This window comes from Mobula birostris, chromosome 17 (assembly GCF_030028105.1).
Source record: "Mobula birostris isolate sMobBir1 chromosome 17, sMobBir1.hap1, whole genome shotgun sequence".
Classification (NCBI taxonomy): domain Eukaryota; kingdom Metazoa; phylum Chordata; class Chondrichthyes; order Myliobatiformes; family Myliobatidae; genus Mobula; species Mobula birostris.
In genome coordinates this window covers 13,816,315-13,840,671 of record NC_092386.1, presented here as the reverse complement: position 1 = coordinate 13,840,671, position 24,357 = coordinate 13,816,315, and the positions used below count along the sequence as shown (strand labels likewise).

At 42.7% G+C, this 24,357-nt stretch overlaps 1 protein-coding gene across 7 annotated transcripts in view; it reads right to left on the bottom strand.

Moving 5' to 3' along the window:
• LOC140211509 (xanthine dehydrogenase-like) overlaps positions 1-20,163 on the bottom strand; it is a 134,422-nt gene extending 114,259 nt beyond the window's left edge. For 4 of the 7 annotated variants that reach the window (XR_011889492.1, XM_072281284.1, XM_072281285.1 and 1 more), the window contains exon 1: positions 112-958. The gene's annotated coding sequence lies outside the window, so the exon portion shown is untranslated. Of the gene's footprint in view, positions 1-111; positions 959-12,971; positions 13,146-20,143 lie in introns of those variants that run through there. The other 3 variants (XR_011889496.1, XR_011889493.1, XR_011889494.1) reach the window with 3 other exon arrangements.
• Between the last annotated feature and the right edge of the window lie 4,194 nt (positions 20,164-24,357).

Below are 24,357 nucleotides of genomic sequence, written 5' to 3'. Positions count from 1 at the left end.
CCCGAAGGAACTGAAGGCAAACCCGGATTGATGATTCCCTTCGTGGAGAAGCTACTTAGACAGAACCTTGATATACCGGAAGCAAAAGACCTACAGATAGAAAGGGCTCACCTCGCGTTGGCACCACAGTCCCCGGCAGGCGCCCAGCCCAGATCAATTCTGGTCAGATTTCTCGGTTACAGAACGAAGGCAGAGGTGCTTAAACGGGCATGGCAAAATAAAGGCTTCATGTGGCACAACTGTAAAATCAGTTTAGACCACGACTACGCACCGGGGATTCTTGCCAGACGGAAGGAATATACGGAAACACGGAGAGTCCTGGAGGAAAACAACATCAGATTCCAGACCCTGTATCCAGCTCGGCTGAGAGTCTTTTACGATGAAGGGACAAAAACTTACGCTACGGTGGAGGAGGCAACGTCGGACCTGGCGGACCGGGGACTGCTTATTAAAGTTATCACCCAACCAGAGTCGCTACTGGAGAGGATTCGGCAGAAGTCGTCGCAGCTAGTGCGGCGAGGACGCTCCACACGACCCAGAGTGTCAAACTACAAGGAAAAGCTGCAAATATTCAGACGCGAATGTACAGAGAATACAGATTGATTAAGAGAAATGACTGAAAAGAGTAAATCGGACTTAAAGGTAAAATGAAAGCTGGTAACTGAAAATAAACGAGACGGAATAACTTGAATCCTGACGGTCCTAACGAAGGGTCTCGGCCTGAGACATCGACTGTACCTCCTCCTAGGCAACTTTGATGTGTGTTGCTTGAATTTCCAGCATCTGCAGAATTCCTGTTGTTTGCGGAATAACTTGAATGATAGCAATATGGTGGAGACATAAATAGGAGAAAATTCCCTATGATTATTCAAACTGCTGAGGGCCCTCTAACACAGGGTGAAGATAGAGGTTATCCCCCTGAACTGAGGCGGGTCGGTACTCAGGCCTCACTGTTGGAAGTCGGGAAAAATTTTCAAATGTTATAGTTCAAAAATGTCTAGGGTGTGGTTATATGTTTTGGTTTACTGTTGAGAAGGGACTTGCTTACTGTTTGGTTAGAAGAGTTTTTTTTTCTACTAGAGCAAAATGCAAATTGAATTGGTAAAAATAATTTCCTATAATGTTAATGGGGTTTTGAATCCAATTAAAAGAAATGAGATTATATCTAAATTGAAAAAAGAGAGGGTACAAATAGCTTTCCTCCAGGAAACACATATGAGCCAATCAGAACATGGAAAATTAAAAAGAATGGGCTTTAAGCATGTATTTTATTCATCATATAAATTGAGCCACAAAAGAGGAGTAGCTACTTTAATACCAAGTACTCTTAATTATGAACATATTACGGAGACTAAAGACAAAGATGGACGATTTGTAAAAATTACAGGAAGAATAGAAGGTACAGAAATAACATTACTGAATGTTTATGCTCCTCCAGGTTGTGAATGGTCATTCTACAGACACATTTTTGACCTAATGGTCAGTTCTCAAGGGGTAGTAATCTGTGGAGGGGATTTTAATATTAGGTTAAATCCTGCACTAGATTCTTCAAGAATAGTTACTCAGAATAAACCTCTGACTCGGAAAATGAATTTATTGATGGAGGAGTTGGGAATTATAGATGTGTGGAGGGAATTACACCCCACTAGTAAAGATTATACACATTACTCTTTCCCTCATTCAGCATATTCAAGGATAGACTATTTCTTTATCTTTAATACAGATAGACTCAGGATAAAAAAAACTGTAATATTGCAACAATTAATCTGTCCGATCATAGCCCAGTCTCTATGTCTCTAATCCTGGAAAGGAAAATGAGGAAAACACTATGGAGGTTAAATTCACATATACTCAATAACCTGAAAGTAATGGAGAGATTAAGGGGAGAAATCAAAGAATATTATGACACGGGAGAAACATCACCAGTGATCTTATGGGATACATTGAAAGCTGTACTGAGAGGAAAAATTATTTCCATTACCACTCACATGAAAAAAATCAATGCACAAAAATTAGCAGACCTTCAAGGAAAATTGTAGATAGCAACAAAAGTAATTCTAATTTAAAACAGGAAATTAGGAAATTGCAAAGTGAAATTGATGATATTTATACATTGGAAACTCAAAGAAATTTTCTTTACCTGAGACAAAAGAATTATGAAGTAGGAAGTAAATCAGCTAGATTTTTAGCATATAAATTACAAAAACAACAAGCAGATAATACAATTCATAAAATAAAGAATCCAAAGACAAAGCTTGTGGAGAATACAACAGGGAAAATTCAAGAGAGTTTTGAAACATATTATCGACAGCTGTACTCCCAACCCCGGGCCTCCAATGAGCCCTATATAGACACTTTATTGAATTCTTTAGATCTACCCAAGCTTACAGATTTACAAAATGAATGCCTATTAGAACCAGTAACTGCCAAAGAACTGAATGTGGCCATCTCTAGATTAAAGGCTGGAAAGTCTCCAGGTTCTGATGGGTTTACCTCAGAGTGGTACAAATCGCTGAAGTCACAGTTAGCCCCATTACTACTTAACACCTTTAACTGGGTCTTGCAGAGAGGAGAAACTCCACCTTCTTGGAGAGAAGCGATTATTTCAGTTATTCCTAAAGAGGGTAAAGATAAACTAGAATGTGGTAATTATCGGCCAATTAGTGTTCTTAATTTAGATTACAAATTATTTACATCTATATTAGCGCGCAGATGGGAAAAGCTTTTACCTGGCCTAATCCATTTAGACCAAACTGGATTTATTCAACAAAGACAAACACAGTACAACATAAGGAGAACTCTGCACATATTAGAACAGGTTATTAAGAACGAGACAGAGACAATGGTAGTGGGATTAGATGCTGAGAAAGCTTTTGATTCAGTTAGTTGGGCATTCCTATACAGAGTGTTAGGAAGATTCGGCTTTCAAGAAAAGTTTATTAAAGTAATCCAGACTCTATATGACAGCCCTACAGCTCGAATTAAGATAAATGGGGACCTCTCTGACTCGTTTATTTTAGAGAGAGGCACTAGACAGGGATGCCCAATTTCTCCTCTCCTTTTTGCGCTATATATTGAACCACCTTGCCCAACTAATAAGACAGAGCGAAATCGTAAAAGCTATCAAGGTGGCAGAGATTGAACAGAAAGTGGCGTTATTCACAGATGATGTTTTAGTCTATCTGAGTGAACCAGAAAAATCATTTATAGGATTGTTTACACTGTTGGGTGACTTTGGGAAAATATCAGGTTATAAAATAAATGTAAAGAAAACACAGGTTATGTCCCTAAATTATACACCATCCAAAAAACTGCAGGATACATATGATCTTAAGTGGGAAGCTAAATCATTAAAATATTTAGGAATAACCCTGCCGAAGGATCTTTCAACGTTGTCACAGGTAAATTATGGGCCATTAATTTCAGAGATAAAAGCAGATATGCATAGATAGAATCTTATCCCCTTTTTAAGTTTAAATTCAAGGATAAATACCATAAAAATGAATATTCTCCCTCGGTTACTGTATCTTTTCCGGACTTTACCTGTGGAAATGGATGATAATCAATTCAGGGAATGGGACAAATGGATTTCCCGCTTTATCTGGCAAGGAAAGAAACCTAGAATTTGATATAACACCTTACAGTTAGGGAAGGAAGTTGGAGGTATGGTACTTCCTTGCTCAAGAAATTATTTTTATGCCTCACAGATAACCCCTCTGTTATATTGGTGTAATAGGGAGTATAAGGCTAGATGGAAGGAAATAGAATTTGCATTGGTTGACAGTTTTCCTCTACAGGCTTCAATAGCAGACAAAGGATTGATGGCCCAATTGGAAAAGTTGAAAAACAGCTGGATAAATCTTACATTAAAAGTATGGCAGAAGGTGGTTAATTCATGTGGAATCAATAGCATGTTAAAACTTTTCAAATGGTGTGCATATGATACCGAATTCCTTCCCAACAGAGGAGATAAAAGATTTGAACTATGGATAAAGAAAGGTCTTACAACCTACCTCTCATTTATACATAAAAGAGTATTATAAAGTTTCCAATTCCTGCAGGACAAACATGGCCTAGAACACAATGATGAATTTTTTTTTTTTTTTTTTTTTTTTTTTTTAAGGTACCTTCAAGTACGACACTATGTTAACCAGAGTTGTAGATATACAGACCTATCAACAGTAGAATTAGAATTTTTCAAGATTCTGAATTCGGCTTGCAGTTCAATACCAAGTAAATCAGTTTCTCGATTATATAATGCACTCTCCCATGCTAAAAATGTAAACACATTGTATATTAAAGAGAAGTGGGAGAAAGAAGCGGGGTTGGTACTTTCAGAGAAGGCTTGGGGGAAAATATGTAGCTTTCAGTGATCTTCGACTAATTCTTTGATTTGGAGAGAACATTGTTGGAAAAATATTATAAGATACTTCAAGACTCCATATCAGGAAAAATATAAAGACACAAACGTGACATGTTGGAGAAGGTGTGGCTCCAAGGAGGCAAATCATTTCCATATTTTCTGGGATTGCCCTAAATTAAGTTTATATTGGAAAGGTATTCATAGAACATTAGTTAAAGTACTTAAGACCCAGATACCTCTGAACTTTGAGACGCTCTATTTGGGGCATGTATTGTTTCTTGAACAGAAGAAAGATATAAAGTTGCTGCAGGCCCTTTTAGCGGCAAGTAAGAAATCAATCACTAGAAAGTGGCTAAGTCCAATACCACCTAAATTAGAAGACTGGCACGAAATTATCTTGGAAATATTTAAAATGGAAAAGATGACTCTCCCTGAGAATTCAAAAAGAAAAATTTTATCAAATTTGGAATAAATGGATTGAATATATAACCCCAAAGCGAGCAGACTTTAGATGACTCTCCTAATGATTTATACTGCTCTTCTCATCAACACAGTAATATTGCTAACGTAAGCACCCCTACTAGATGTTTACTGTTTTTGTTTTTCTTTTCTTTTTTTTGGAAAATGGAGAATTAACACAAGTAAAGGAAAAGATTTGGTGAAAGGGATAAAAAATGATAAAATTAAGTAAATAAGTACCTAGGGATTGGATAATTTTATTTGGGGGTAGGAGCAAACATGAACAAGTTAGGATATAAACACCTACAATGGTTGTTACATAGGCTTACATACAACATTTTGGACCAGAAGAAATGGTCCAGAAGAGATATATGGAAATTATTATTAATCCACTATTATTACTATTTTTCTTAACAACTAATATCATTACTTAGCCTAATAGATTAAAATTTCAACTGCACATAATTATCTATTTAAGTGTCTATTTTCTTTTTATATCATCTTAATGTGTACTTAGGAATGTATGAATAATTATAGTTTTATACACATACAAAGAAAAATGGAAAAGGTTATACATGTGAAAAAAGTTCATGATACTTGTGAATTCCTTATCCAAATAAAAATAAAAAATTTAAAAAAACATGAAAAATTTTGGTGACAAAAAAGGCAAAAATACACTCATCCTGTAAAAAAACCAATATAACAAATGGTAAGAGACCGACACTTTGAGTGACAGGACCTCAGGTACGGTCCAGGTGCCAGATGCAATTTAAAATATGAAATTTTTTCATTTTATGAACATACTTCATTCATAAAAATAGAAGAAATACAGAATGGATTATGTGATAATCTTCAGTGCCAGAAATATGGTGACAAATCCTGGCTTTCAGTCAATCGCACTATGACAGGATGACCATATTGCCTCTTTTACAAGTAGGTGACAAAGATATTCCCGAGCAGATATGTCAGCTATAGAAAATATTGAACCCGCTATTTTACATACCAGACACCTAAACATATTGTACAAGTTATCTTCTCAGAATGTGAAGATGTATTCTGTATGTGCACTTTAACCAAATAAGGTATCTTTTTCTGTTTCAAGAAAAAAAAGACCAGAATTGGAAAATAAGTTCCTCAACTCAAGGCTGCTGCCAAAAGTCAGAAGAATTGGCCATGAAACCAATACCTGATACTCATTCCTCCTTGGTTATGCAAATTTAGCTTGAAAACAAGATGGTAGTGATATTGTTAGAGAAAATGATTAATTAAGTAGATGAAAAGAATCCACTTCATTCTACAACAGTTTGCAAAAGCCAAAGGAGCTAAAGTCTGTAAGTATTTCGATAGGGCCTGATTAGGGATAGTCAATTGAATGTGTGTTGGGCTAGTAACAGATATAACATATTTGAATCTGGCACAAAGTCCAAGTGCGTCAGATTGTGTATTTTTTTGTAACAATTAAACACATGATTCAAGGACACAGTCAAAGCAACATTCCTGCTGACTCCTGGTATCGTTGCCCTAAATAAGAGTATAGGGAATGGTATTGAAAACTCTGGGTCCATGTATCAGGAGTAGGGTAGATGATAGAAGAAGATTACAACCTCGCAAGTACCCATCCATCAAATACTTCATACCCTACCTGTGGAAGATCCTACAGTTCCTACACTGGCCTTATCAGTCATCTCAGAACACAAAACCAAACAGGAACATATTAATCCGTTATCCTCTGGAATCATAGGAGGCAAGTTCATTGATTTCCAAAAGTTTCATCACACAACAGTTTCCCATGTATTCTGTATTTTCTTTCCACCAGAATGCCAGAATCACCCAACTCCTTCTTAAGCAGATTACTCAACCTTTCTCGTTTATTAAACTCCAGTTTCCTCAATTTCTCCCTCACTGCTCTTGTTTTTTCCTCATTCACCCCAACATAACTCTAACTACTTCAATTTTTCTATTCTTTCTTATTCAAAAGCTAACCCAACATTAAACATCTTTTGCAACAAGGATCTTATTGTTAAGTCAGACTGCACAGTAGCATGGTGGTTAGTGTAATATTTTACAGATCTAGCTACAAGATTGGGATTCAATTCCTGCAGCTGTCTGTAAGGAATTTGTACGTTCTCCCTGAGACCATATGTGTTTCCTCCAGGTGCTCCGGTTTTCTCCCATATTTCAAAGATATACGGGTTAGTATTAGTAAATTGTGGGTATGCTATGTTGGCGCCAGAAGCATGGCGACACTTGTGGGTTGCCCTCAGCACATCTCGAACTGCGTTGGTCTTTAACACAAATAGTACATTTCACTGTGTGTTTTAGTGTACATGTGACAAATAAAGCTAATCTTTATAAGATATACAGAGAAGAGCTCTGACTGGCTCAACTAAATGATGACATTAAAGTTGACGACCACTAATGTAGTAGATATCATTTTCTTCATCCCAATACATTCTCTTTGCTTGCTCCATCCCCCTCCCTTCTCTGCAACTTTCACCATTCCTGCTTTCTGACATTTCCTGTTTCAGATGAATTGCCAATTGTTCTTGTTACATACCTCATGGAGATCTTGTGACTTTCTTGTGAGAATGATGTAATAGTCTTTTGAAGGTCACCTGATGTAATTTTTCCGCCGATGAGACATGATGACATGTTCACGGGTATAAAAGGGAAGATTATAAGGGAGTTATTGTTATCTACAATGTTGTTGTCGAAAGGAACCCACACAGTCAGATACATTTAAGAAATTGTTGGGGCAGGCACATTATAGAGCAACACAGGACTTTAGCCTATGTCTATGCCAACCATGGTGTCCACCCAGCTTGTCCCAATGTTCTGCATTCAACCCATATCCTTCCAAGCCCCACCCTTCCATGTGCCTATCCAAGTAATTCTTAAACCAAACACATCCTACGGTAGCTCATTCCATATACTCACCACCCTGTGCAGAAAAAATTGCCCCCAAGGTCCCTTTCCCATCTCACCCTAAATCTTTAGACAATAGGTGCAGAAGTAGACCATAACCCTGGAGACCAAAACTGCACACAATACTCCAGGTGTGGTCTCACCAGAGCCCTGTACAAATGCAAAAGGATTTCTTTGCTCTTGTACTCAATTCCCTTTGTAATAAAGGCCAACATTCCATTAGCCTTCTTCACTGCCTGCTGCACTTGCTCATTCACCTTCAGAGACTGATGAACAAGTACTCCTAGATCTCTTTGTATTTCTCCCTTACCTAACTCCACACCATTCAGATAATAATCTGCCTTCCTGTTCTTGCTCCCAAAGTGAATAACCTCATACTTATTCACATTAAACGCCATCTGCCAAGTTTCTGCCCAGTCACCCAGCCTATCCAAGTCACCTTGAATTCTCCTAACATCCTCATCACATGTCACACTGCCACCCAGTTTGGTATCATCAGCAAACTTGCTGATGTTATTCACAATGCTTTCCTCTAAATCATTGACGTAAATCGTAAACAGCTGTGGTCCCAATACCAAGCCCTGTGCACCCCACAGTTTTGGACCCTCCCCAGGGAAAAGACTTACCATCCAATTTATCGATGCCTCTCATAATTTTAAACATTATTTTAAGCAAGACATGGAAAGATAAAAGCCCTAATGCAGGCAAATGGGGTTTGTGTAGATGAGTTAATGGTTGATATGGATGTGGTGGACCACAGTGCTCAAAGTATTTATTATCGAAGTATGTACAAGTTATACAACCTTGAGATTCATCTCCTTACAGGCAGCCACAAAACAAGAAACCTGAAAGAACACATTAAAAAAAGACTAACAAATGCCCAATGCGCAGAGTGAGAAAAAAAAACACATCGTGCAAAAGATAAAAGCAAGCAACATCATTAAGAAAAAAAGTAAGTCCATAGGCACTAATCCTGGAGCAGCCGGAGGAGGCCACTACATATTATTGTGCTGCATAACCCTAAAACTAATGTGTCCCCTTTACACTTACTCTCTGTTCTCGGACACTCATTTTACCCTGTTTCTTTTTCAGTGAGTATTCCGCACTCAGCTTGGTTCTCTGATGTATCATCAACTGGTTCTGTGTGTTAAATGCCCATTTTTTTCTACTTCATCTAGCTGTCTCAAGTCAGGTTAGGAGCTCCAGAGAATTACACATGAAAATTTACACAGATTGTTCATGAATGCATCCAATTGCTCCTGAACTCAATACTTTATTGCATTATTACACTTCAGCATGTCAGTTTTGACTCCAGCCAGCCAGATTCTCTCTCATTGCATGTGACAATCATTTAGGGAGGTCGTGTCATAATAGGTTCATCATATGCCTTGGGCTGGGTTAGACAAGCAGCAAGAACAGAATACCTGTAACTCAGTGAAGATACTGCACTTCATCTCCAAATATATACAAAGGTGTCATATTTTGTACAAAGGGCGCATGGACCACAGCACTAAGGTGAACAGGCTTTTCCACCCTGACTAAGTTAAATATTGATGGAAAATTTGTAAATTGGTGAGTTAGCTCACTATCATTACATGTACCACAGCACAGTGGAAAACTGTACTGTTCATACAGATTGATTCATTACAACAACACTTTGAGGTAGTACAAGGGAAAACTGAATGCAGAATGAGGTGTTACCCTTAAAGAGAAAGCGCAGTGCAGGTAGGTAACAAATTGTAAGACCATAACAGGATAGATTGGGAGGCCATGAGTCCATTCTACTGCACTAGGGAATTCAATAGTCTTATTACAGCAGGATGGAAGCTGCCCCTTTGAGCCCAGTGGTATGTGCTTTCACACTTTTGTATTTCAGTTTGAGCCGAGATCAGACTGTGAGATTCACTTGTTCCACAACAATCAGAGTGAAAAATGTGAGAAATCACATTCATTTTAAGTTGCAGAGAAATGCAGTCTATTACACTGGAGTAATTACAAGCAAACTTCAATTACGCTCCATCCAATCTGGTGTATAGTACTGTTCTCCACCACCCCCACACAGGGAAACCAAACACAGGTTCGACGATCGAGTGGAAGAGCACAGAACAGACTTGACAGGCTGAATAGCATAATTTTGCTCCTACGGTCTCTGGTTTTCAATCAGTCCACAGGGTCACCCTGAGTTTCTAGTTGCCTGTCACTTTAATTCTATACTCCATTCCCACTCTGTCCTAATTGTCTGTGGCAATTTGCACTTTTCTAACAAAGCCCAATACAGACTGAGCATTTTCCATCTAGGTAATTTGCTTCCTTTAGGATTCAGTATTGAAGTCAGCATTCTAGATTACTCACTATATTGTTCAATATTGTTTGTATGAGACTGACCAATTCTATTGTTAAGTTTTCCACCTGTAATAAACACAGTCTTTTCCTTGCTGAGAGTAACAGCCTGATCTATTGCACATTTCCAACTTCTGCCTTTGCTTTTTGGCTCTCTCCATTTCACAGCTTCAACATGTTCCACTTGCTTTCTCTCCTCTCAACTGTTTCATTAATCTATCGACCCAACAACTTCATAAACATCCAATCACCATCCAACCCTGGTCTCACCCAGGAGACATTCCCCCTGCCCCTCCAACTCTCTCACCCACCCCCTTGCAACTTAATAATGTTTGCTCACTTTTTCATTTCTAATCAAGGGTATTTGACTTGAAACATCAATTACTTCTTTCCACAGATACTGCCTAGCCTTTAGAGTGTTTCCAGTGGTTGGTAAGTTGATGGAAAAGATCCTGACAGGCAGTATTTATGAACATTTGGAGAGGTATAATATGATTAGGAATAGTCAGCATGGTTTTATCAAAGGCAGATAGTGCATTACGAGCCTGATTGAAGTTTTGGAAGATGTGACTAAACACACTGATAAAGGTACAGCAGTAAATGTAGTGTATAGGCATTTGATAAGGTACCCCATGCAAGGCTTATTGAGAAAGTAAGGAGGCATGGGATCCAAGGGGACCTTGCTTTGTGGTTCCAGAATTGGCTTGCCCACAGAAGGAAAAGAGTAGTTGTAGAAAGGTCATATTCTGCATGGAGGGCAGTGACCAGTGGTGTGCCTCGGGGATCTGTTCTGAGACCCCTTCTCTTCGTGATTTTTATAAATGACCTGGATGAGAAAGTGGAGGGATGGGTTAGTAAATTTGCTGATGACATAAAGGTTGGGGGTGTTGTGGATAGTGCAGAGGGCTGTCAGAGGTTACAGCGGGACATCAACAGGATGCAAAACTGGGCTGAGAAGTGGCAGATGGAGTTCAACCCAGAGAGAGTGTGAGGTGGTTCATTTTGATAGGTCAAATATGATGGCAGAATATAGTATTAATGGTAAGACTCTTGGCAATGTGGAGGATCAGAGAGATCTTGGGGTCCGAGTCCCTAGGACACTCAAAGCTCCTACACAGGTTGACTCTGTGGTTAAGAAGGCATACAGTGCATTGGCCTTCAACAACCATGGGATTGCGTTTAAGAGCTGAGAGGTAATGTTACAGCTATATAGGACCCTGGTCAGACCCCACTTGGGGTACTGTGCTCAGTTCTGGTCACCTCACTACAGGAAGGAAGTAGAAACTATATAAAGGGTGAAGAGGAGATTTACAAGGATGTTGCCTGGATTGGGGGAGAATGCCTTAAGAGAATAGGTTGAGTGAACTTGGCCTTTTCTCCTTGGAGCGACAGAGGATGAGAGGTGACCTGATAGAGGTGTATAAGATGATGAGAAGCATTGATCGAATGGATTGTCGGAGGCTTTTTCCCAGGGCTGAAATGGCTTTCTCAAGAGGGCACAGTTTTAAAGTGCTTGGAAGTAGGTACAGAGAAGATGGCAGGGCAAGTTTTTTTTTTTACGTAGAGAGTGGTGAGTGCATGGAATGGGCTGCTGGTGATGGTGGTGGAGGCGGATATGATAGGGTCTTTTAAGAGACTCCTGGATAGGTACATGGAGCTTAGAAAAATAGAGGGCGATGGGTAATCCGAGGTAATTTCTAAAGTAAGTACATGTTCGGCACAGTATTGTGGGCCGAAGGGCCTGCATTGTGCTGTAGTTTTTCTATGTTTCTATGTTTTCTGCTTTTATCCACACTCAAGAGGTCTGCTTGCATATAAAATTAAAACCCCCTCTGTATCTGAAATGGATGTTTGGGTTGTTGTCGGTTTGAGACAATTAGCCAGGCTCTACAACACTTTACCAAAGCCAACTGTAAGAATTTCATCCTCATTTGCAAATAGCCCTGCTGCCAAGTCACAAAATACATATGAAATCTACCCTGCCAATATGCCCCATTCAATGAATCCAGCCTTCTCAATACACATTTTCAAATCCCTATATCATTTTCAATGGCATTAGAGTTCAATTGTAGACACTTTTCTTCTCGCCTCCATTCTTATGTCTTTACATAATAGCTCCAGTACTAGCAACCGCCCACCACCAAACTGATAACCTCTTGTTCAAATCTCTACATACAAAGTCCTGATTTTGTTTTTTTAAATAGACAAAGTCCTTTTACATAATTCATTACTCCACCAAGATAAAGAGGATGTTGAATACCAGCTCTGTCAATAAATACTGTACCTTGTAGATACATTTTCACAACCATTTTTAATTGAAAGTGCACATCTATCACCAGAACAATTTTCATGTAATGGCCTCCCTCTGCACCACATCCAGTATTCTTGTTAGTTTGGATCTTACCAACAACTCATTTGCTAGTTGCTTGAGATACATCTTAACAAACAACAGTTAATCTCACTTTTAAGTTATTTCTGAATTGCATTAAAGTACTTTCAACAAGCAAATATTAACATATGAAGAGAATTGAGCTCCTTAATTGATCTATTCCTTCTATGTTTTAGTTGATATTAAGACTTGTTAAAAGTTGATTTCAAAGTTTGCTAATACAATCTGTTCAAGTTTCTACTACATCAATTTGTATATTCTGAACACAATAGCTTCCATTTACCCAATACTTAACAACAAATAAATCTTATATCCAAGGATGCAAACTGTAGTCCATAGAATTCTTTAACTTTCCATATGAAGCAAAACAATAAGAAAGAAAATGGTAACAAGAGAACAGGACTGAATCTTGCTTCACAACATCCAAGACAAGCAATCAGAACCATAAAAATACTTGCAATAATTCTTGTTCTTTTGGAAAATTGAAACACTTACCTACAGCTAACAGGTTAGATTGAAGCTCCACAACCTCATTGTGGCAAACAATTACACCATTAATGAGCAGAAAAGACTCCAGACACATCCATGTCCTCAATGACAACAGATCTCAGAAGTGAACACCAGTCAAAACTGAAAAGCTTGTAACTGCATTCAACTCCAATTACAGTGAATTACTCAACTGCTTCCTTTTTGAAATCCACAGCAACAGGAAAGCTTATCCGCCAACAATCTGAGACACGCCACACAATATGAAAGAAAAACAGATGATAGCACCGCTTATAGCAAAGGCACCCTTTAGATGCTATGCTGCAATTAAACACTTCCAATCAATTAGCCATGCCTCTAGTATTTTAGTAGAATTATAATGCAGAACATAGAATAGTACAGCACAGTACAAGCCATTCAGCCCACTTATATATACATACTCTATGATCAATCTAATCCTTTCCTTCCTACACTGCCCATAACCCTCTAGTTTTCTTTCATCCATTTACTTATCTAGTAGTGTCTTAAACTTCCCTATTATATCAGCCTCTACCAGCAATCCCAGCAGTGCATTCAAGGTATTTCCAACTCTGTGTAAAAAAAAATACCATGTGACATTTAGGGGTGTTATGGTAGCATAGTGGATAGCTTTACAGTGCCAGTAATCCAGGTTCAATTCTGCTGCTGTCTCCCGGTGACTGGAATTCTTCCTCGTTCTCCAGTTTCATCCCACCTTCCAAAAACATTACAGATTACTACGTTAACTGTTAACGCAGGTACAGTTGGGTGGTGCAGGCTTGTTGGGCTGGAAGGGTCTCCCAACGTGCTGTATTGCTAACACACACACACACACACAATGCTGGAGAAACTCAGCAGAGTCAGGCAGCATCTGTAGAGAGGAAGAAAGAGTTGATGTTTTGGACCGAGACCCTTCATCAAGACCCTGATTTCTAAGTCCTGATGAAGGACCTTGTTCTGAAACATCGATTCTTTAGTTCTCTCCATAGATGCTACCCAATATGTTGAGTTCCTCCAGTGGTTTGCGTATATTAACACTTCACTTGCTACGCTAAACTTTCATCCTATTCCCCAGCAGCACATAGTGGCTGTGGTCTGTACCATTAACAAAATACATTGTAATTACTCTTCTGATAGCACATCCTAAGTCTGCAACCCTAAACTCCAATAAGGAAAAGGATAGTAAGCATACGAGAATATCACCATCTGCATAATTCTCTCCAAGTCACATCCCATTCAAACATGAAGTAGCGATTTATTTTCTCCATTAGGACTGTAGCTAAACCCTGCTGTTTCACCCCAACAGCACTACAGAATACCACAACCTGAAGGACAATGACCGTTACACTCACCCAGACTTTCCAGGGGCAATCAGCAATGGACAATTAACACCATGCTTGCTTGTGATACTCGCAATCCAAACAGAAAATCAGTATTTAAAGATACTAAGCAACACACACAAAATGCTGGAAGAACTCAGCAGGTCAGGCAGCATCTGTAGAAAGGAATAGAGTTGATCTGTTGATGTTTCAGGCCGAGACCCCTCAACAAGGTTGGAAAGGAAGGGGGAAGATGCCAAAATAAAAAGGTGGAGGGGGGAAGAGGAGGAGGACAGCTAGATGATGGGTGAAGCCAGGTGGTATGAAAGGTAAAGGACTGAAGAGGAGAGTGGACCATAGAAGAAAGGGAAGGAGGAGCGGACCCAGGGGGAGGTGATAGGCAGGTGAGGAGATGTAAGAGGCCAGAGAGGGGAATAGAAGAGGGGAGTTGGAGAGATTTTTTCATGCCATCAGGTTAGAGGCCTTCTAAACAGAATACAAGGTGTTGTTCCTCCACCCTGTGGGTGACCTCATTGTGGGACAAGAGGAGGTCTTGAACCAACATAACGCAGTGCAAATAGGAATCAGAATTAATATGTTTGGCCACCAGAAAGTTCCGCTTTTGGCGGATGGAATGTAATACTTCTGAAGGATAGCATATACATTGGAGCTAGAAAGTTTGGGAAACCTGTAGAATTTTCTCTATTTCTGCATAATTATGACCTAAAATTTGATCAGATCATCACACAAGTCCTAAAACTAGACAAAGAGAACCCAATTAAATAACACAAAGAATATTATACTTGTTCATTTATTTATTGAGAAAAATGATCCAATATGACATGTATTCACTGGAAAAAGTACATGAGCCTTTCCTTTCAGTAACTGGTGTGACCCCCCCCCCCCCATACTTCACCCCAATGTTTCTGGTAACTTCACCAGTCTTGCACATCAGTTTGAAAGAATTTTAGGCCATTCCTGCTTCAACTCTGGGATGTTGGTGAGCTTCCTTGCATGAACTGCTTGTTTCGGGTAGTTCCACAACATTTCTATAGGATTAAGGTCAGAACTTTGACACGAATTTTCTTCTTTTTAAACCATTCTGTTGTTGATTTACTCTTTTCTTTCAGATCATTGTCCTGTTGCATTATCCAACTTCTATTAAACTTCAGGTGACAGACTGTTATCCTGACATTGCCCTGTACAATATCTTAATGCAATTTTGAATTGTTTCCTCAACAACTACAACCAGTCCAGGCCCTGAAGGAGCAAAGCAGCCCCAAACCATGATGCTCCTTCTACTATGCTTCACAGTTGTGATGAGGTTTTAGTGTTGGTGTGCAATGGCCTTTTTCCTCCAAACATAGCAATGTGCATTTCTGCCAGAAAGTCCAACTTTTGTCTCATCTGTCCACAGAACATTGTCCCAGAAGCGTTGTAGAACATCCAGTTGGTCTTTTGCAAACTTGATATGTGCAGCAATATTTCTTTTTTGGAGAGCAGTAGTTTCCTCCACGGCGTCCTTCCATGAACACCATTTTTGTTCAGTACTTTCTTATAGTGGACACATGAACAGAGAATTTATCAAGTTCTACAGATTTCCGCAGGTCTTTTGCTGTTACCCTTCAGCTCTTTTTCATCTTCTTCAGCATTGCATGTGTAGTGTTTCATCTTCTTCAGCATTGCATTGGTGTGTTCTTTGCAGGATGCCCACTCCTAGGGAAAGTAGCAACAATACTGAATTTCCTCCACTTGTAGACAATTTCTCTAACTGTGGACTGATGAACACTCAGGTCTTAAGAAATGCTTCTATACCCTTTTCCATCTTCATGCATCTCTGTAATTTTTCTTCTACGGTCCTCTGAAAGTTTTTTTTAAATCAAGGCATGATGCACATAAATAGATCTTTCTTGAGAAGAGCAGGCTCTGTCAGTAACAGGACTTTTGTGTGTCTTTTTTTATAGGACAGGGCACCTCTACAACCCACACCTGCAATCTCATCTCATTGATTGGAGCACCTGATTCCAAATAGCTTTTATAAAAGGCATTACGCTGGAGGTTCACATACTTTTTCCAACAAACACATGTAATATTGGATCATTTTTCTCAATAAATAAATGATTAGGTATAATGGTTTTAGTGTTATTTATTTAATTGGGTTCTCTTTATCTAGTTGTAGGACGTGTGAAGATCTGATCACATTTTAGGTCATATTTATGCAGAAATAGAGAAAATTCTACAGGATTCACAAACTTTCTAGCACCACTGTAGATCATTGAAATATCACATTTACAAAAGTAAATTTTAAGATAACTGGCAGGAAGTCACTACCATAATGGGAGCTCCTCCATCAATTTAAACAGACCCTGGTTAGAACACATCTGCTCAGAGAATAGATTATTGAGATGCCCCAGAACAAAAAGCTATCTCAGATATATCCATACAATTCTGGTGGGGCTACAAATCATTATAGACATATCATCTAAAAATCTGGCTGAACACTCATCTGATTTTATCTCACAAATTACATCCAAAATGACCCAAAGTATATGTGGGGATGAGGGAGGGGTGTAGGAAGGGTGAAGGGTGTAAAGGAGCTGGGGTGGGGTGTATTGATGTAAGGGGTGTGGGGGAGGGCTGATGTGTTAGGGGTAGGGGTAAGATAAGGAAGGGCTGTGTTTGGGGTGGGGAGTGTGTTGGGAATAGGGGTCTGAAGATTTTTTATGTTTGTGGCAGGTGCTGGGTGTGAGGAATGAATTCAGAGAGGCTGGGTGACGTGTTAGAGGGGTATGAGGGCATTAGGAAGATTGGGTGTGTTGAGCATTTTGATGAAGCTGGGGTGCAAGGGGTGTGTTTTAGGGGTCCAGGGAGAGCAGGAAGTGTTAGGAGGATGAGAGGGAATGGACTGGGGTGATTTGTGGAAGGGTACATTCAGAGGGGTTGTGGCTTGATACAGGTGTTTTACAGCAGTGTAAGAGGGTAAGAGTTTGTTAAGGGGGTGTGAGGTGTTGGTGGGGTTTGAGGAGGGAAAGTGGTGTGTGAGCTGTTGGTGGGGTTTGAGGGTCAGTGGGGTTTGAGGAGGAGAAGGAGGAGGGGTTTGTTAGCGGGTGAGAGGTGTCGGTGAGGTTTGAGGGGGAGGAGGGGTCTGTTAGCAGGTGTGAGGTGTCAGTGGGGCTCAAGGGGGTGCGAAGTTTGTGACAGGGAGGGTTGAATATGTTAGGTGGGGTTGGGGGAGGAGGGGTTTGTTAGCGGGTGTGAAGTGTCAGTGGGGTTCAAGGGGGTGTGAGGTTTGTGACGGGTAGGAATGGATATGTTAGGTGGGGTTCGAGTGGGTGTGAGGTTTGTGACGAAGAGGGATGGATATGTTAGGTGGGGTTTGAGGAGGTGTGAGGTTTGTGACAGGGAGGGTTGGATATCTTAGGTGGGGTTCCGGGGGTGTGAGATTTGTGATGGGGAGGGTTGGATATGTTAGGTGGGATTTGAGGGGTTTATTAGTGGGTGTGAGATTTGTGACGGGGAGGGATGGATATGTTAGGTGGAGTTTGAGGGGGTGTGAGGTTTGTGACAGGGTGGGTTGGATATGTTAGATGGGATTTGAGGGGGAGGAGGGGTTTGTGACGGGGAGGGATGGATATGTTAGGAGGGGATCGAGGGGGTGTGAGTTTTGTCACGGGGAGGGATGGATATGTTAGGAGGGGATCGAGGGGGTGTGAGGTTTGAAACGGGGAGGGATGGATATGTTAGGAGGGGATCGAGGGGGTGTGAGGTTTGTCACGGGGAGGGTTGGATATGTTAGGTGGGGTTCGAGGGGGTGTGAGTTTTGTCACGGGGAGGGATGGATATGTTAGGTGGGGTTCGAGGGGGTGTGAGTTTTGTCACGGGGAGGGATGGATATGTTAGGAGGGGATCGAGGGGGTGTGAGGTTTGAAACGGGGAGGGATGGATATGTTAGGAGGGGATCGAGGGGGTGTGAGGTTTGTCACGGGGAGGGTTGGATATGTTAGGTGGGGTTCGAGGGGGTGTGAGTTTTGTCACGGGGAGGGATGGATATGTTAAGTGGGGTTTGAGGAGGTGTGAGGTTTGAGACCGGGAGGGATGGATATGTTAGGTGGAGTTTTAGGGGTGTGAGGTTTGCGACGGGGAGGGATTGATATGTTAGGTGGGATTTGAAGAGGTGTGAGGTTTGTGACCGGGAGGGTTGGATATGTTAGGAGGGGATTGAGGGGGTGTGAGGTTTGTGACCGGGAGGGATTGATATGTTAGGAGGGGATTGAGGGGGTGTGAGGTTTGTGACCGGGAGGGTTGGATATGTTAGGAGGGGATCGAGGGGGTGTGAGGTTTGTGACCGGGAGGGTTGGATATGTTAGGAGGGGATTGAGGGGGTGTGAGGTTTGTGACCGGGAGGGATTGATATGTTAGGTGGGATTTGAAGAGGTGTGAGGTTTGTGACCGGGAGGGTTGGATATGTTAGGAGGGGATTGAGGGGGTGTGAGGTTTGTGACCGGGAGGGATTGATATGTTAGGAGGGGATTGAGGGGGTGTGAGGTTTGTGACCGGGAGGGTTGGATATGTTAGGAGGGGATCGAGGGAGTGTGAGGTTTGTGACCGGGAGGGTTGGATATGTTAGGAGGGGATTGAGGGGGTGTGAGGTTTGTGACCGGGAGGGATTGATATGTTAGGTGGGACTTGAAGAGGTGTGAGGTTTGTGACCGGGAGGGTTGGATATGTTAGGAGGGGATTGAGGGGGTGTGAGGTTTGTGACCGGGAGGGATTGATATGTTAGGAGGGGATTGAGGGGGTGTGAGGTTTGTGACTGGGAGGGTTGGATATGTTAGGAGGGGATCGAGGGGGTGTGAGGTTTGTGACCGGGAGGGTTGGATATGTTAGGAGGGGATCGAGGGGGTGTGAGGTTTGTGACCGGGAGGGTTGGATATGTTAGGAGGGGATCGAGGGGGTGTGAGGTTTGTGACCGGGAGGGATTGATATGTTAGGAGGGGATCGAGGGGGTGTGAGGTTTGTGACCGGGAGGGTTGGATATGTTAGGAGGGGATTGAGGGGGTGTGAGGTTTGTGACCGGGAGGGTTGGATATGTTAGGAGGGGATCGAGGGGGTGTGAGGTTTGTGACCGGGAGGGTTGGATATGTTAGGAGGGGATTGAGGAGGTGTGAGGTTTGTGACCGGGAGGGTTGGATATGTTAGGAGGGGATCGAGGGGGTGTGAGGTTTGTGACCGGGAGGGTTGGATATGTTAGGAGGGGATCGAGGGGGTGTGAGTTTTGTCACGGGGAGGGATGGATATGTTAGGTGGGGTTCGAGGGGGTGTGAGGTTTGTGACGGGGAGGGATGGATATGTTAGGAGGGGATCGAGGGGGTGTGAGGTTTGTGACCGGGAGGGTTGGATATGTTAGGTGGGGTTCGAGGGGGTGTGAGGTTTGTGACCGGGAGGGTTGGATATGTTAGGAGGGGATCGAGGGGGTGTGAGGTTTGTGACGGGGAGGGATGGATATGTTAGGAGGGGATTGAGGAAGTGTGAGGTTTGTGACCGGGAGGGTTGGATATGTTAGGAGGGGATCGAGGGGGTGTGAGGTTTGTGACCGGGAGGGATGGATATGTTAGGAGGGGATCGAGGGGGTGTGAGTTTTGTCACGGGGAGGGATGGATATGTTAGGTGGGGTTCGAGGGGGTGTGAGTTTTGTCACGGGGAGGGATGGACATGTTAAGTGGGGTTTGAGGGGGAGGTGAGTAGTATGTTTGTGGGGTTTGAGGGTCAAGGTCATGTTAAGAGGGTGTGAGAGCAACAACACATCGAAACGCAACGCTCGATCAACTAGTTCCGCTCACCTACCGCCCTCGCGTGCAAGTCCTTGCCCGTCGTGCGCATGCGCTTCCGCTGTCCAATCGGGGACTCACGCAATTCCAAAAGGCGGAATCCTTTGATTTTCATAGTGATAGCCCGTTGGTCACTGCTCTGGCCATTCAAAACTGGCCATTCAAAACTTCCCTCAAGAGGGTAGTGAATCTCAGGAACACTCAGCCCCAAAGGGTGCTGGAGGGCTGATCCTTAAAATCATTTAATGCAGAAATAAAGTGCTAATTTCCTGCTGGTGATTAAACTGCAAATACATAAACAACAACAAGGTGCAGACTCCGGTTATCTGGCATGCGAAATCTTGATGGTATAGCGTTCAACTCACACTTTAATGAAAATTGTGAGTCCGATGCGTTGGCCTTCTGCAACCCGCTCAAGGTCGGAAAGAACAAAATCTTGCTCCTTCTCGATCTAAACAGCCTCTGATGAAAGCAAGCTTCCGAAGCTGTGGCATCTGTTAACTTTATCAAAAATTGGATTTTTCTGGCTATATTATTTTTATAGATTATTGCTATTCGGAGCTGAGATGGGACTGTTTCTCCTGCAGCACCCCGTGGTGTGCTGAGTATGCAACTCTCTGTCATAAGGCGGTGGCTGGGAACGGACCCAAGTGCAAGACACAAACACTGAAGTACTAGTGACAGGACTAGGATATAGGCTGAGGGCAAGGATATGAACACGAAAACCGGGAACCCGGAACAGGACTGGACAAGAGAGCTAGGAGCCCGGGCCAGAGACTGGACAAGGACCCAGTACCTGGGTATTGCCTCTGGCTCGGACCCCAGAACTAGGCAAGGACAAGGCTTGGCAGGCAGGCAGGACGAGGCTGGAGTCCTCAGGCTTGAGGCTAGAGGCGAGGCTTGGCAGGAGGCAGGAGGCTGGAGTCTTCAGGCTTGAGGCTGGTGGCTAGAGGCTAGAGACGAGGTGAGGATTGGCAGGAGGCAAGAGGCTAGAGGCTAGAGATGAGGCTTAGCAGGAGGCAGGAGGCTGGAGTCTTCAGGCTTGAGGCTAGGCGGGAGGCTGGAGTCTTCAGGCTTGAGGCTAGGCAGGAGGCTGGAGTCTTCAGGCTTGAGGCTAAGCAGGCTCCTCCTGGGCAGGGCGCGGTACTCCTGGGCAGGATGCGGATCACCACCCGATGGAGGCATGGGATAGGAAGGGACAGAACCAACCGCAGGTAACAGCAAAACGGCCTGGCTTACCTGGGCAGAGGCAAGGGACAGGAAGGGAGCTAGGTACAGGGTGGCTCCAGGACAAGACTACAGGCGAGACAAGGTGAGAGTTACCAGCAAGACAAGGCAAGGCTTCAGGCAATGCAAGGTGAGACGAGGACTTCAGGTGAGGCGAGAGTTACCAGAAAGACAAGGCAGGGCTTCAGGCGAGGAAACAGAAAGCAGAGGAAGGGATACAAGGAGTAAGGACAAGAACAATCCAGCAGCCATGCCCTGGTCTCTGAAGTTATTTATGCAGCCAGCCCCAATGAGCATCAGCTGCCTCAATTAGAGCTCAACAAGAACAGAAACAGGGTAGACAGGAAAACCTGGAGCAAGGGTCGATGGACCGGACCATGAACCGGAATACGGACTTCACTGACCGGACCATGACACTCTCAAGATATCATTGAAACACCTGCAACAAGAAAAAGCTGGAATGTGGAGAGGGAGATCGTGGCTGATTAGAGTCAAAAGGTGAAACTCACTGGGTATACTTAAAGCGGGGCTTGATCGGCTCTTGATTAGTAATGGCGTCAAAGGTTACTGGGAGTAGGCTGGAGAATGGGGTTGAGAGGGAAAATAAATCAACTGTGGTTGAGTGGCAGAGCAGACTTGATGGGCTGAATGGCCTCATTCTGCTCCTATGTTTTATAGTTTAACTTGGGATTTCACAGCAGTTGACTGAACTCAAGGACAGTTGACAAGACTGAACTTGGTGTATCATGCACAGTTCTGATCACCTGGCTATAGGCAGTGAGATGATTAAAACCATAAGACATTACATCATGGTTGATTTATTATCCCTCTTAATCCCATTCTCCTTGCCTTCTCCCATAACCTTTTAAGCCCTTACTAATCAAGAACCATTCAAACTCTGCTTTAAATATACCCATTGACTTGGCCTCCACAGCCATCTGTTACAATGAAGTCCACAGATTCACCACTCTGGCTGAAGAAATTCTTCCTCATCTCTGTTCTAAAGGGACATCCTTGTATTCTGAGTAATAGACACAAAATGCAGGAGAAACTCAGCAGGTCAGACAGCATCAATGGAAATGAATAGGTAGTTGACATTTTGGGCTGAAACCTTCTTTAGGACTGAGAAGAAATGGGAAGATGCCAAAATTAAAAGGTGGGGTAGAGGTAGGAGACTAGCTGGTAGGTGATAGGTGAAGACTGGTGGGTGGCAAAAGTCAAGGGCCGGAGAAGGACACCCGCATGGTTTGTTGCCTCCTGGGTGCCAGGGTCCGGGATGTCTCTGACCGGGTGCACGACATCCTGGTACGAGAGGGAAAGCAATCGGAAGTCGTGATACATGTAGGGACCAACGACATAGGCAGGAAGAGGGATGAAGTCCTGAAGTGTGAGTTTCGGGAACTAGGCAGAAGGCTGAAGAACAGGACCTCAAGGGTGGCGTTCTCAGGATTGCTGCCAGTGCTACGTGACAGTGATGGTAAGAATTGGAGGAGATGGCAGTCGAATGCGTGGCTGAGGAGTTGGTGCAGGGAGCAGGGTTTTAGATTTCTGGATCATTGGGATCTCTTCTCGGGAAGGTGGGACCTGTACAGATTGGATGGGTGGCACCTGAACTCGAGGAGGAGCAATATCCTTGCAGGTAGGTTTGCTAGCATGGTTCGGGAGGGTTTAAACTAATTTGCAAGGGGGATGGGACCCAGAGCGATAGAGCAGTGAAAGAAGTGCATGGAGTAAAGCCAGATCTAACATATAGAGAGGCTTTGAGGAAAGAGAAGCAGAATAAACAGTGTAAAGACAGTAAGGTAGAAGGGCTGAAGTGTGTGTACCTCAATGCAAGAAGCATCAGGAACAAAGGTGATGAACTGAGAGCTTGGATACATACATGGAATTATGATGTAGTGGCCATTACAGAGACTTGGCTGGCACCAGGGCAGGACTGGATTCTCAATATTCCTGGATTTCAGTGCTTTAAAAGGGATAGAGAGGGCGGAAAAAGAGGAGGAGGGGTGGCATTACTGGTCAGGGATACTATTACAGCTACAGAAAGGGTGGGTAATGTAGCAGGATCCTCTTTTGAGTCAATATGGGTGGAAGTCAGGAACAGGAAGGGAGCAGTTACTCTACTGGGAGTATTCTATAGGCCCCCTGGTAGCAACAGAGATACAGAGGGGCAGATTGGGAGGCAGATTTTGGAAAGGTGCAAAAATAACGAGGTTGTTATCATGGGTGACTTTAACTTCCCTAATATTGATTGGCACCTGATTAGTTCAAGCGTTTAGATGGGGCAGAGTTTGTTAAGTGTGTCCTGGACAGATTCCTGTCACAGTATGTGGACAGGCCGACTGGGGGAATGCCATACTAGATCTAGTACTTGGTAATGAACTGGGTCAGGTCACAGATCTCTCAATGGGTGAGCATCTGGGGGACAGTGACCACCACTCCCTGGCATTTAGCATTATCATGGAAAAGGATAGAATCAGAGAGGGCTGGAAAATTTTTAATTGGGGAAATGCAAATTATGAGGCTATAAGGCTAGAACTTGTGGGTGTGAATTGGGATGATGTTTTTGCAGGGAAATGTACTATGTACATGTGGTCAATGTTTAGAAATCTCTTGCAGGATGTTAGGGATAAATTTGTCCCGCTGAGGAAGATTAAGAATGGTAGGGTGAAGGAACCATGGGTGATAAGTGAGGTGGAATATCTAGTCAGGTGGAAGAAGGCAGCATACATGAGGTTTAGGAAGCAAGGATCAGATGGGTCTATAGAGGAATATAGGGTAGCAAGAAAGGAGCTTAAGAAGGGGCTGAGAAGAGCAAGAATGGGCATGAGAAGGCCTTGGCAGGTAGGGTAAAGGAAAACCCCAAGGCATTCTTCAATTATGTGAAGAAAAAAAGGATGACAGGAGTGAAGGTAGGACCGATTAGAGATAAAGGTGGGAAGATGTGCCTGGAGGCTGTGGAAGTGAGCGAGGTCCTGAATGAATACTTCTCTTCGGTATTCA